The sequence below is a fragment of the Schistocerca serialis genome, unplaced genomic scaffold, assembly GCF_023864345.2.
Source record: "Schistocerca serialis cubense isolate TAMUIC-IGC-003099 unplaced genomic scaffold, iqSchSeri2.2 HiC_scaffold_322, whole genome shotgun sequence".
Lineage (NCBI taxonomy): Eukaryota > Metazoa > Arthropoda > Insecta > Orthoptera > Acrididae > Schistocerca > Schistocerca serialis.
In genome coordinates, this window is record NW_026047892.1 from 1 (window position 1) to 4,153 (window position 4,153).

Here is a 4,153-nt window from a genome sequence, read left to right on the forward strand (position 1 = left end):
GATCGATTTGCACGTCAGAATCGCTACGGACCTCCATCAGGGTTTCCCCTGACTTCGTCCTGGCCAGGCATAGTTCACCATCTTTCGGGTCCCAACGTGTACGCTCTAGGTGCGCCTCACCTCGCAATGAGGACGAGACGCCCCGGGAGTGCGGAGGCCGCCGCCCCGTGAAGGGCGGGGAAGCCCCATCCTCCCTCGGCCCGCGCAAGGCGAGACCTTCACTTTCATTACGCCTTTAGGTTTCGTACAGCCCAATGACTCGCGCACATGTTAGACTCCTTGGTCCGTGTTTCAAGACGGGTCGTGAAATTGTCCAAAGCTGAAGCGCCGCTGACGGGAGCGATTATTCCGCCCGAGAGCATCCCGAGCCAACAGCGGCGCGGGTCCGGGGCCGGGCCAGGTAGGTCCGTCATCCGGGAAGAACCGCGCGCGCTTGCCGGGAGCCCGAGCGCCCAAAGGGGCGAATCGACTCCTCCAGATATACCGCCGGGCAGCCAGCCAGGACACCGGGGCTCTGCCCAACAGACGCGAACCGAGGCCCGCGGAAGGACAGGCTGCGCACCCGGGCCGTAGGCCGGCACCCAGCGGGTCGCGACGTCCTACTAGGGGAGAAGTGCGGCCCACCGCACACCGGAACGGCCCCGCCCCGCGGCGAGTGGAAAGGCAACCGGACACGACCCCGCCGCGAATTGCTCCGCGCGGGCGGCCGGCCCCATCTGCCGAGGGCGGAGGCCAGTGGCCGGATGGGCGTGAATCTCACCCGTTCGACCTTTCGGACTTCTCACGTTTACCCCAGAACGGTTTCACGTACTTTTGAACTCTCTCTTCAAAGTTCTTTTCAACTTTCCCTCACGGTACTTGTTCGCTATCGGTCTCGTGGTCATATTTAGTCTCAGATGGAGTTTACCACCCACTTGGAGCTGCACTCTCAAGCAACCCGACTCGAAGGAGAGGTCCCGCCGACGCTCGCACCGGCCGCTACGGGCCTGGCACCCTCTACGGGCCGTGGCCTCATTCAAGTTGGACTTGGGCTCGGCGCGAGGCGTCGGGGTAGTGGACCCTCCCAAACACCACATGCCACGACAGGCGGCAGCCTGCGGGGTTCGGTGCTGGACTCTTCCCTGTTCGCTCGCCGCTACTGGGGGAATCCTTGTTAGTTTCTTTTCCTCCGCTTAGTAATATGCTTAAATTCAGCGGGTAGTCTCGCCTGCTCTGAGGTCGTTGTACGAGGTGTCGCACGCCACACCGCCAGCCGGCTGTGCACGCTACCGAGTAAGTACCGGTATGCGAACCGCCAGGCGACGGGCGCGCATCGCACGTTTAAGGAGACGCGGCCGGCCCCCACAGGCGGCCACGACACTCCCAGGTCTGCGAAGCGGGGCAAACGCCGCGCGCTTCAGTATACGTAGCCGACCCTCAGCCAGACGTGGCCCGGGAACGGAATCCATGGACCGCAATGTGCGTTCGAAACGTCGATGTTCATGTGTCCTGCAGTTCACATGTCGACGCGCAATTTGCTGCGTTCTTCATCGACCCACGAGCCGAGTGATCCACCGTCCTGGGTGATCTTTTCATAGTTTCCACCATCTCTTTCGAGACAGTTGCATAGGCGGGACTGAGGCGTGTGGCGGCCCTGTTCCAGCGTTCAGTGTCCAACGGCCTCACGGCCGATGGGCGTCGTACGGCTCCACACCGGAGCGGACAGGCAGTCGGGGCGAAAGTCATTCAAAACCGGCGCCAGGCGCCAGGTGCCGCAGGCCAGCCGCTCCAGCGCTTCAGCGCTCGTACCACACAACATTGCCGTTAGTTTTGAGACGAACGCGTGGTTCCGCACGCGGCGCACGGCTACTGCGAGCCGTACAGGTAGCTGCGTGTTGCGCGACACGACACGCACATCGAAAGACATGCAGTCTAGTCGGTAATGATCCTTCCGCAGGTTCACCTACGGAAACCTTGTTACGACTTTTACTTCCTCTAAATGATCAAGTTTGGTCATCTTTCCGGTAGCATCGGCAACGACAGAGTCAATGCCGCGTACCAGTCCGAAGACCTCACTAAATCATTCAATCGGTAGTAGCGACGGGCGGTGTGTACAAAGGGCAGGGACGTAATCAACGCGAGCTTATGACTCGCGCTTACTGGGAATTCCTCGTTCATGGGGAACAATTGCAAGCCCCAATCCCTAGCACGAAGGAGGTTCAGCGGGTTACCCCGACCTTTCGGCCTAGGAAGACACGCTGATTCCTTCAGTGTAGCGCGCGTGCGGCCCAGAACATCTAAGGGCATCACAGACCTGTTATTGCTCAATCTCGTGCGGCTAGAAGCCGCCTGTCCCTCTAAGAAGAAAAGTAATCGCTGACAGCACGAAGGATGTCACGCGACTAGTTAGCAGGCTAGAGTCTCGTTCGTTATCGGAATTAACCAGACAAATCGCTCCACCAACTAAGAACGGCCATGCACCACCACCCACCGAATCAAGAAAGAGCTATCAATCTGTCAATCCTTCCGGTGTCCGGGCCTGGTGAGGTTTCCCGTGTTGAGTCAAATTAAGCCGCAGGCTCCACTCCTGGTGGTGCCCTTCCGTCAATTCCTTTAAGTTTCAGCTTTGCAACCATACTTCCCCCGGAACCCAAAAGCTTTGGTTTCCCGGAGGCTGCCCGCCGAGTCATCGGAGGAACTGCGGCGGATCGCTGGCTGGCATCGTTTATGGTTAGAACTAGGGCGGTATCTGATCGCCTTCGAACCTCTAACTTTCGTTCTTGATTAATGAAAACATACTTGGCAAATGCTTTCGCTTCTGTTCGTCTTGCGACGATCCAAGAATTTCACCTCTAACGTCGCAATACGAATGCCCCCGCCTGTCCCTATTAATCATTACCTCGGGTTCCGAAAACCAACAAAATAGAACCGAGGTCCTATTCCATTATTCCATGCACACAGTATTCAGGCGGGCTTGCCTGCTTTAAGCACTCTAATTTGTTCAAAGTAAACGTGCCGGCCCACCGAGACACTCAATAAAGAGCACCCTGGTAGGATTTCAACGGGGTCCGCCTCGGGACGCACGAGCACGCACGAGGCGGTCGCACGCCTTCGGCTCGCCCCACCGGCAGGACGTCCCACGATACATGCCAGTTAAACACCGACGGGCGGTGAACCAACAGCGTGGGACACAAATCCAACTACGAGCTTTTTAACCGCAACAACTTTAATATACGCTATTGGAGCTGGAATTACCGCGGCTGCTGGCACCAGACTTGCCCTCCAATAGATACTCGTTAAAGGATTTAAAGTGTACTCATTCCGATTACGGGGCCTCGGATGAGTCCCGTATCGTTATTTTTCGTCACTACCTCCCCGTGCCGGGAGTGGGTAATTTGCGCGCCTGCTGCCTTCCTTGGATGTGGTAGCCGTTTCTCAGGCTCCCTCTCCGGAATCGAACCCTGATTCCCCGTTACCCGTTACAACCATGGTAGGCGCAGAACCTACCATCGACAGTTGATAAGGCAGACATTTGAAAGATGCGTCGCCGGTACGAGGACCGTGCGATCAGCCCAAAGTTATTCAGAGTCACCAAGGCAAACGGACCGGACGAGCCGACCGATTGGTTTTGATCTAATAAAAGCGTCCCTTCCATCTCTGGTCGGGACTCTGTTTGCATGTATTAGCTCTAGAATTACCACAGTTATCCAAGTAACGTGGGTACGATCTAAGGAACCATAACTGATTTAATGAGCCATTCGCGGTTTCACCTTAATGCGGCTTGTACTGAGACATGCATGGCTTAATCTTTGAGACAAGCATATGACTACTGGCAGGATCAACCAGGGAGCTGCGTCAACTAGAGCTGAGCAGCCGGCCGCCCGGGAGTGTGTCCCGGGGGCCCGCGCGAACACGCAAGCGTCCGCTCAATTATTCTGCAAACAGGAGGAGGCTGAGCTCCCCTGCACAACACACCTCGAAACCCTCTCAGGTCCCGGCGGCGCGCAGCGCCGTCCTAAGTACTTGGTCGGGTTCGAGAGAGGCGCAATCGCCCGGAGTTAGGCGAGTAGACGCTTTAGGTGCGACCACCCGTGCTCCCAACTGAGCTTGCCGCTGCCGACAGAGGCCCGGGAGCGTGCTGTCGTGGCATTGCCGGCGGGAGACAACACGCGCC

The 4,153-nt window shown here is 57.8% G+C and overlaps 2 non-coding genes across 2 annotated transcripts; both read right to left on the minus strand.

The window, feature by feature from the left end:
- Positions 1-1,410: 1,410 nt before the first annotated feature.
- LOC126445072 (5.8S ribosomal RNA) lies at positions 1,411-1,565 on the minus strand. The gene has a single exon (XR_007582898.1). It is a non-coding gene; the product is annotated as a 5.8S ribosomal RNA (ribosomal RNA).
- Positions 1,566-1,919: 354 nt separating this feature from the next.
- LOC126445083 (small subunit ribosomal RNA) lies at positions 1,920-3,828 on the minus strand. The gene has a single exon (XR_007582907.1). It is a non-coding gene; the product is annotated as a small subunit ribosomal RNA (ribosomal RNA).
- Between the last annotated feature and the right edge of the window lie 325 nt (positions 3,829-4,153).